Below are 9592 nucleotides of genomic sequence, written 5' to 3'. Positions count from 1 at the left end.
GTCCCGGTAAGCTCGGGGGTGAGGGAAGATGGACAAGGTCAAACCCAGCACAGGGCAACCTTCTCTCTGGAAGTTTGTCAGTGCTGGTCAGAGGGGCCTGCTGACCCTCCAAGGTCAAGGAGCAGAAGTTCCAGGCTGTCCTCTGGGTATGTCGGGAGAGCTGGTGGGAAATGGCTCCTGGCAGAAAGAGACGCTTCCTAGTGGAACTTCCAGAAGCAACCAGGTGTTTCCCCCTTACCTGGAGCAAAAAGAAATGAAAATAAAATGTCTCCAGCAGGTGCCAGGCTTCCTGGGGCAGAGGGGCTCTGTGGCCACCAAATCTCTAGGGTGGCAGAGACCCCGGCGGGCTCCGCTGACGTGATAGCAGGGATGTCTGCTGGCTGGGTGCAGGCAGCATCCTGGCAAGGGAGAGAGAAACCCACCCCAGTCAGTACAGCAGCTGCCCCCCGAGCCCCCTGGCTCCCTTAGTCCTGCCGAATCATCTACCTCAGGGGTCCTGGAGCTCTGGAACCTGGTTCTCTCAGACCGGTCAGTCAGGAATGGTCGGATGAGCCCTGGGCGGTGCTGAAGGGCCGAGGCTGGCTTGTCGGTGGGTCTGGGAGGGAGGGGCCCGTGGGGCAGGCCCAGCTGTGGCGCTGCCGGACCGAGCACGGAGCGAACGTGGAAAAGGAGTTCCGAGAGGAAGCGTCCCCATCCCTGACCCATGCACCCCCTCTCTCGTGCGCTCTCGCAGTCTGTGGGTGCTGCCTGGCCTTGGGACCCCCATCCTTCCACGGGGGTCTCGCTGCTGAAGAAGCCCGGCCCCGTGAGGAGGAGTCTGTTCACTGGAACGAGGGGTCAGGCCCTGGGGCTGCCCGAGCAGTGGTCAGTGACCCCCAGAGATGCTTTGTGGGGTGTAGGGGGGAGGAGGGACGCCGGAAGGGGCCTCTGGGACCCCTGTGACTCCCCCAGGACTTGAGTCCGTGGCTGTGCCCCTGAGCAATAAACCTCCCTCGTCCTGTGGCGAACGTGGTTCCTTCTCCAGCTGCCGTTCTTCCCCTCTGCGTCCCGACAGCCTGGGAGAAATGGGCGCAGGGAGCAGACCCCCTCGCAGAAGCACAGGGGTGGCGGGTAGGGGGGCTGGTGGGAGTCCTGCAGACTGATAGTTTATTTTCGAGTGTTGGCGGGAGGGGCATCCCAGGGATCAAACTCGGGGTTCACACATGCAAAGCTGTGCTGTGTGGTCACACCCCCTCACCTGTGTTAGCCGTGTGGGCGGGGTTTCTAGTGAAGATGTTGTAGCAGGTGCCTGGAGTCCTGGTCTCAGCCCCTCTGTCCTCCGGGCCATGAGCCCCATGAGGAAAAGAGGGTTCGGGACATCCTTGGGGTGCCCCCGCCTTTCTGGAGGGTCACGAACAGCTTCCCAGTCTCCCTTCCCGCGCTGCCTCGCCAAGTCGGGCCACGAGGCGGGGCTCTGTCTCTGCAGACCCATCCCTGCCCTCCTGCACCCCCGGGAGCTGGACCATCCGGGCAGTGCCTCCTCCCCTCCACACAGAGCTTGCTTTCATTGGTCTCATCGCTCTGCTTCCTTCTCCAAAGGGCGTGAGGGGGGCCCTGCGCCCTGCACCTCACTCCAGGGCTGAGTCACTTTGTTCTCAGAGGGGCAGGGAGAGTGGGGGGCAGGGGGTAGGGGTTGCTGAGAGCAACAGAACAGCCTCTGCAAGCCAGTGTTCCCTTGGCGGGGCTGGAGGGTGCCTGGGCTAGGGACAGGTGTGGCATCCGGGCTTTGGTGGGGATCTGGAGAAGCCCGGGGACCCTGGCCTGGGTCCCACTTCCAGCTGTGGCTGGCTGCCTGGCTGCGGCACTGACTAGCGGCTTCAAGCGTGGGGCAACACCAAGCCAGACACCCCAACAGCCTTTTTCCTGCAGGGGACCCCCCACCTCCAGCTGACGCCTGCTCTCCCTACTCTGGGCAGCTGGAGGCACATGGTTCCTGCCCTGGTGGGCTGAGCCCCTGGTCCTGAGCCCTGGGTGCCGGCAGCAGCTGAAGCTCCCCCAGGATGGAGCCCGCCCTGGTCTCTGCCCTTTGCCCTGTTTCTGGGGGAGGCTTAGCAGCCACCTCTGTGCCTAACCCTCTCCCTCCCACAGGCCGGCAGCCACAAGGTTCTCGGCCTCGGAGCCTCCCTGCGGGGTCCGCACCCTCAGGCAGGAGGATGAGGCTGGAGACCCTGGGGAGGCTGAGCTAGATGGGGGTGAGGGGGTTCCAGGGTTGGGCAGGCAACATGTTTATAAGCTCCCCACTTTCCCGGCTAAGCCTTCCTTTGCTCTGAAGCCCAAGTGTCCCGTTGGCCCCAAGGAAGCCCCCCCCCTCGACCCCTCCCTTGGCTCTGCTGTGTGGGGGTCAGGGGACGGAGGGGCCAGGACCCTGGGAGCCTGGGAGCTCACACGCCCCTCCCCTCACATTCCCCCCACGGGCCTGGCCTCAGGGCACTCGCGTGAGCAGGAAGGGGTGGCCTGACCCAGACTTCCGGGGCCAGGCCTGCAGTCCCTCCCGGGCAGCTGTGGACTCCAGCCCTGATGCGCTCACCCCCCAGACTCTGCTCCTTTCAGTGTGCCTGGCCTTGTGCGCACAGGCACCAAGGAAGATCAGGAGTTGCATGCTGTGTGTGTGTGTGTGTATGTGTGTATTGCGGGGGGGGGGGGGGAGTCCCCGCCCGAGTGTGCCCATGAGGTGGGCTGCGGGGAAGGAGAGTCCTGAAGGACTTCATGGTGGTGGTGACATGGGTCCAGGGTTTGCTGTAGAGACGAGCCTATGACAAGACATTGGGATCAGGCCTGGGTAGAGACAGCATGTGCCAGGGACCATCTCGGGGGAACGTGGAGGAAACTTCTGTGCCGTGACAGGAAGAGCAGGTGTGTGTCTGTGGCCAGAGGGAGGTAGATAGAGCCTTGGAGCTGGAGACCCAGAATTAGATCTCTCAGCAGGAGAAACCAGGCCAGGGGAATGCACTTATCCGTCTATTGAAAACAAAGGAGAAGGCGGGAGAGACAGGGAAGAGAACAAGGGAAGGAGGGAGGAGGGAGGGAAGGAGGGGAAGAAGGGGCTGTAACCATAGTTCAGCAGATAAGGTGCTTGTCGGCACACGGCCAACCCAGGTCTGACCCCCAGCACCAAAGGTCCCCAAGAGCACAACTGGGTGTGGCCTCTAAAAAAAAAACAAATGGAAGCAGGGAAGAAGGGGGGAGGGATAGGGAGGAGGGAAGGAAGAAAGGGAAGGAGGGAGGGAGAAAAGAAGGAAGGAAGGAAAGAGGGAGGGAGGGAAGGAAAGAAGGAAGAAAGGGAGGGAGGAGGGAGGGATAGGGAGGGAGGGAAGGAAGGAAGGAAGGAAGGAAGGAAGGAAGGAAGGAAGGGAGGGAGGGAGGGAGGGAGGGAGGGAGGGAAAGAAGGAAGGAAGGAAGGAAGGAAGGAAGGAAGGAGGAAGGAAGGAGGGAGGGAGGGAGGGAGGGAAGGAAGGAAGGAAGGAAGGAAGGAAGGAAGGAAAGAAGAAGGAAGGAGGGAGGGAGGGAGGGAGGGAAGGAAGGAAGGGAGGGAGGGAGGGAGGGAGGGAGGGAGGGAAAGAAGGAAGGAAGGAAGGAAGGAAGGAAGGAAGGAAGGAAGGAAGGAAGGAAGGAAGGAGGAAGGAAGGAAGGAGGGAGGGAAGGAAGGAGGGAGGGAAGGAAGGAAGTCGGTCCTGAATGCCCTTTGGGTCTCGGGTCAGGCCTGTGTGTGCCTCGGGACAGTGACGGTGTCTGTGCCGTGTCCTTTCTCCCACGGCCCATGACTCAGCACCGGACTCTCTGGCACAAGGGAGTCACTGGACACATGGGACAGAATGGGAAGTTGGTGCTTCAGTGGGTTCAAAGGGCCGAAGACCCGCGTTGGCGCTGGCAGGCTCAGATTCTCTCCATCAGGGCCCCAAACTCAGTGATGCCCCCAGCCCCAATGAGTGTGCTCAGGGGACTCAGATGCCATCACAGAGACTGGCTGGCCTGGGTGTTTCCACTTCCTGTCAGCAGGTCAGAGCGTTCTCTCCCACCTGGTTCATAACCACTCCCCACCCCACCCCCCTCTGTCTCCTGTTGTCTTAAATTCAGGATGCCGAACACCACCTCTTGGCTTGAGTTCCTTACTAGTAACCAAACTCTGTGGCCTAAAAATCGTAAAAACCCTTCCGAGGCCAAGTTCCAGTGCAAACTGAGATCATTCCGAACCTCAGCAACCCTCGTCTACGGCCAGGGTCTGGGTAGAGTGCTGCTGGACTTTTTGGGAGAATTGGGGCGGGGGGGGGTGTCCAGGGACATGTCCTGGAAGGAAGCCTGGTCACGAAGTGTTGGTGTCCTGTGAAAAATCAAAAAGGTGCCTTGTCTCAACCTCCTCACCACCCGGGCGCTTCCTAAGTCTGGACGAGAGGGTCTTTATTTTTTCGGGCTCCATGGAAAAGGGAATTCAGCCCCTTGTCACCAGATGTGCGTATCTACCCTGGCAGCCCGTGCCCGTGTCTCCCATGAGCGTGTCCATTGCCCACACTGACCCTCCCCAGCAGCCCACGGGAGCAGAATCATTTCTCGTAGGCAACCAGACCCGACAGTTGCTCCCTCAGGATGCCTGGAAGTCCGAGTCACATGGTCGCCCAGCCTGGATTTTTCCATTCCTCTGCTTCTCAGAGGTGCCGTTATTTCTCGGTTCCCAGGTGCAGTGGGGCATGAGAACATCCTCTAGTCACAGGCAGGGGAAGGTCCAGAAAATGGACCAGGAGGTAGCAGGAGAGACCCACATTCGTGAAACCTGCACAGGGTCAGTCTTCCGGGAGGAATTCACTTTATATTTGGAAACTTCAAAATACCAGGATAAATCAGGACTAAGAAAACGAAAAGGTATTTTATTCCCAGGAACAACATGCTGTGTGAATAATGGGCCCCGGGCAATGTTCTGTCCCTAATGTCAGGCCCAGAAGAAAACGGGGGACATCTGTGTTTATGTCGGAGCAAATGTGCCCATAAATCAGCACCCGTGACTCTGTGTGCCCATAAATGCGCCCGCCCATAAACAGGGTGCCCTGACTCGGTGCCCTGGACTCGATGTCTGTGGGTGACTGTGCTCCAGCTGTTACACACCAAGCAGAAAGCAAATGACACAGATTTCGCATCCTCTCGTGTTTGTTAATATTGTAGCTTTAACTCTATTTCCTCCTAATTCATGAAGCAGAAGTATGGCTCTGCGTGCAAAAAGAACAAACATTACCAGACGCCCTCCCGATGTGGCACTATTACCTTTACTGTAGTAAGACACTTGCCCATTGCTGTTTTCTGTTTACCGTGGGACTCGGAAATTTGGAACCCAAAGCCAGCCTCGCCGGTTCTGTTTACAGTGGCTTATGTTTTGTGAAGACATATCAAATGTTGTAATATATTTTTATGATAGACCCAATGGTTAATACAGGAAAAAATAAACTATATATTGTGATTCTGTCCAATAAAGCGTCCTGTTATAAGATCTCACACCTGGGTGACCCAGTATGAAGGCATTTTTCTTATTTACATGTTATTGTCAGAGCTCTGACAGCCAAAGACCTCCAGAACCAGCCACAACCATGCTGAGACCACTCTCTACATGCCTGAAGGTACTGGCAGAGGAACAAAGGTATGCGGGTCCCGGGGCTGAGATCTCCAAGCCTGCTGGGATCGGGACTGAGCATCCTCCACCCAGAGCCTCCAAATTTCAGTAGGCAGGGGTCACTCCCACCATCTGGCCCTCTGGTGCCATGTAATCCCATCAATGGCCAAGACCCAGAGACTATAAAACCCAGCTCCCAGAAGTGCGCGACCACATTTGCAGCCGCGCGACATCTTATTGTTTCATTCTTACTTTGGACAACCTGGCAGGCTACCGAATGTAACCTGCCACATGGCAGAGTCTTGCAAACTCCCCGTGGCATACCCAATATAACCAAATACCAGTAACAATTATGGGTCTCATCCCCCTAACCCTGAAAGAGCCTTGAATGTGGCACTTTTTAGAATCTCAGGGCTAGAACGAAGGAGACTTACTGGTGCCTGATTGAGGCAATTGATGAACAACAGGATGATTGAGATTGTGATAGTGATTGTCAGAAGTGCTGGCTTTGGGGCTGGAGCGATAGCACAGAGAGTAGGGCATTTGCCTTGCACGCAGCCAACATGGCCGACACAGGTTCAATTCCCAGCATCCCATATGGTCCCCCGAGCACTGCCAGGAGTGATTCCTGAGTGCATAAGCCAGGAGTAACCCCTGAGCATGGCCAGGTGTGACCCAAAAAGAAAAAAAAAGAAGTGCTGGCTTTCTATTACTTCCCCCTGGGACAAAAGTTTCTCTCCTACTCTCTCATTTTTTATCCCCTTCTTTCCCTCTCCTCCTGACCCCTTTATTGGGACACTCACAGCTGTAGGGGGGGGTCACTGTTCACCCGCCAGGGTTTCTCTTTCCTTGTTTAACCCATGACTCCCCATGCTGGGGACTACACGGCACCTGACTGCCTTGACCTGGGGACTCAGGCACTGTGTGCCAGTACCCCACTGAATGGGTACCTGTCCCCTACATCCAGGGACAGAACCGAGGAACTTCAGAAGGGAAGGAGCTTCCTGAGTGTTGGGGGCTCGTGGTGTGCCAGATGCTGTTCCAGGGCTGCCTAGACTGAATGTGTGTGTGTCCCCCCCAAAAAATTATTTTTCAAGGGGCCTCCCAAGAGATTCTTGGGAGACACTAGGGCCACACTAGCAGTACCTGAACAACATCGGGTGATGCTCAGTGGAACCAAGATCTGGCCAAGACAAGGCCTGCACCCTGACCCCTAGACTATCTCCCCAGGCCTGCCCCAGACACCTCAGGATTCTTCTGTTGAAAGCTGATCTGCAATGTGATGGCACTAGGAGCTGGTTCAGATGGAAAATAGGTCAAAGGATGGAGTCCTGGAGAATTCCACGCATCCCCAAGGAAGGAAGAATGAAGTCATGCATGTTGCTGCAACTTGAACGGAGCTAGGAGAGTCCTGTTAAGTAAAGTAAGTTGGAAGAAAGACAAATGCCAAATGTTCTTATTTATCTGGGGTATAAGGAGCAAAGTGAAAGGAATTGGGAGGTACCAAAGTTGGGCAAACCTTGGGTCCTGGGTTACAGAAAGGAAAATTCCAGGGTAGGAGAAAAGGGAGGAGGGTGGAAGAGGAAGTGCCCTGGAGGTAACGGGCAAGGACCAGGAGTCATCTGTGGTGTGGAAATGAGGAATCGGGATGCACCAAAACCATTACAACCAGCCATACCAAAAGCCTGGGACACACCCTACAATTCAATGAAGAAACATGTTCGTTAAGGAGGCAGGTGGGTGGGCAGGAAGGAACCTGGGGACAGAGGGAAGTGGACAGATGGCAAGATTGGTGTAAGGACACTCTTAGCCGGAAACTTTATAACTGACAACTTTATCCAATCTTAAACTCAAAAAAATAAAGCTCTAGTGGGAGGGTCAACATATAAACCAATGGAAAAGCAGAGTCTGGAGACAGACCCTCCCACCCAAATACGAGCAACCAATCACAACGAAGGTGCATTTCCACGAAGGAATGAGGGCTTCCATCAGGGTCCTGGGACAGTGAAGTGTGAAAGGGAATCACAAACCTCTACACCTAGCTCACCACCTCTGCTAAGCTTGACTTCAAATCAATTATAGCCCCAGTGTCAAGACGAAAAATGAAAAATTTCGCAAGGAACGTGGGAGAAAATCTTCTCCACTTGGAGCCGGCAGCGACGACTTTGATAAATGCAAAGAGTGCGACCGTCGAATGAAAAATTGATGAATTGGACCTCATCAAACTTTAACACGGCTGCTCTCAGAGACCATTAAGGAAAGAACGGGCCGGCCGCAGGGTGGAGGGGATAGCTATAAGATATGAGTCTGGCCAAGGAACTGCACCCAGAATAGATCAGAAGATGATGCCACAAGGGGAGAATTCCAACAGCAGCTCCAAAGGGTCCGTGAAGGGCCAGAGGAGCCTGGGGAGGGTTGATGCTGTCCCCACGACAGGAAAGACCAAACCCAAGGGAAGGCACAACCCCTAGAAGGGAGCTGAAGATTGAGGACACCAAGCGCTAGACAGAGGAACCAGTGTCGAGGATATGACATGATCCTGGGGCACAGGAAGCCAGACCTCCCCTTACTATAGCCCAGCAGACCCCACAATCCCCACTTACTTCCGCCCCTCAGTTCCACACTAATCAGTGACCCCATGAGTCCACACTCACCAGTGACCCCATGAGTCTACGTTCACCCGTAACCCAATGATTCCACTCTGACCAGTGACCCCGTGTTTCCAGACTTATCTACAACCCAGCGGTGTCACACTTATACCATGACCCCCACGATTCTCCCTCCACACTTGCCCCTAGAAGAAACAAACGCACATGTGCATGCCCAAAAAGCAGTGTTAGGTGAGTGTCCTGGTATCTTCTCTAGGTAATAGACCCAACTGGCAACAACCCAAGCATCCACTGGCTGAGGAGTGAATCGTTGCTGTCTTGCCCAGAGGGTGTGGGTGACAAGAGACATGAGAAGCAGGAGACAGAGGGGCAGGGAGGAGGGGCAGGGCCCCTCTGGTTTGGGAGTGGCGCCCCTGCAGAGGGACAGAGGGATACGTGGGCAGGGATGGCAACGCCATGTGTGTCTTCCACTGCTGGCCACACAGCTGGTTTGTCAGAGCTCCTCAGGTGCATTCAGACAAGGGGGGCTAATAGGTGACTGATGTTCTGGCACCTCCAAAGGCCACTGCTGGGGCAGCACCAGCTTCCCACCACTATTTCAAACCTCAGGCACATAGAAGCCAAGGATACATTTTACGGGGCTGGAGTAATAGCACAGTGGGTAGGACGCTTGCCTTACACGTGGCCGACCCAGGTTCGATTCCCAGCATCCCATAGGGTCCCCTGAGCACCGCCAGGAGTGATTCCTGAGTGCAGAGCCAGGAGTAACCCCTGTGCAATGCCAGGTGTGACCCAAAGAACAACAAAACAAAACCAAAAAAAAGGGTACATTTTACTGTGCATGGACTAAGCCAAGCGACGTCAGTCTAACAAGTCCAGCTAGCGACCTGAGGTTCCAGCCAGCCCTGGGAAATCTCAGGAAGTAAGGACAGGAAGTGCTGATGGGAAGGTCCCACTTTTACCATACTGCCCAGCACTCCCTGGAGCTGATGTTGTGTCCACGCGCCTCCTCCTGCACCGCCCTCTCTGCATGCAGCACCGATGACCCCCATGGATGCCCGCAGATAGCGTCTTCCAGACAGAGTCTTCCAGACAGAAGCCAAGACAGAATCTCAAAGGCAACCAACTGCATTCCCAAGCGAAGGTTGGCCTATTTTCACTGCACTCGTGCGGCACGTGCGCTTGCTTGGCTTTAAGTGTGCCGAGGGACGAGGCGCACAGTGTGGCTTAGAGCTGCCGTCATGGCAGAGGACGAGCCCAGGTTGTCTTTCAAACACCTGCAAGAGCTCTTCAGCACCACGGCCCCTGGACTTGTACCAGCGACCGAGTCCCAAACTAATGTCCCTGAGGT

Source organism: Sorex fumeus, unplaced genomic scaffold (assembly GCF_029834395.1).
Source record: "Sorex fumeus unplaced genomic scaffold, SorFum_2.1 ptg000016l, whole genome shotgun sequence".
In the NCBI taxonomy this organism is placed as follows: domain Eukaryota; kingdom Metazoa; phylum Chordata; class Mammalia; order Eulipotyphla; family Soricidae; genus Sorex; species Sorex fumeus.
The sequence above is the reverse complement of the archived record's forward strand: the minus strand, read 5'-3'. Positions refer to the sequence as shown.